Below are 289 nucleotides of genomic sequence, written 5' to 3' on the forward strand. Positions count from 1 at the left end.
CAGTGAACATCAGTCCTGGAACGGCGTGGGCGGCAAACGAAGCCTTTAAAGCAACCTCCAACGTAAACAAGCACGCTCCTGACCAGAGCACGCCCGTGTCACACCCCTGTGACAGACACTTCACACTCCCTGTCTACTGCCACGACTTTAATCTCTATTATCAGCTCACAATCACACTCCGATTATCGCCCGGGTGCCGTAACCCCCAAGTGGATGCTATGCTTTCGAGCCTTACGCGAAAGAATGGAGATATCACACAGGTTACCGAAGAGGAGAGGGGGGGGATGGT

Source organism: Penaeus monodon, chromosome 25 (assembly GCF_015228065.2).
Source record: "Penaeus monodon isolate SGIC_2016 chromosome 25, NSTDA_Pmon_1, whole genome shotgun sequence".
In the NCBI taxonomy this organism is placed as follows: Eukaryota; Metazoa; Arthropoda; class Malacostraca; order Decapoda; family Penaeidae; genus Penaeus; species Penaeus monodon.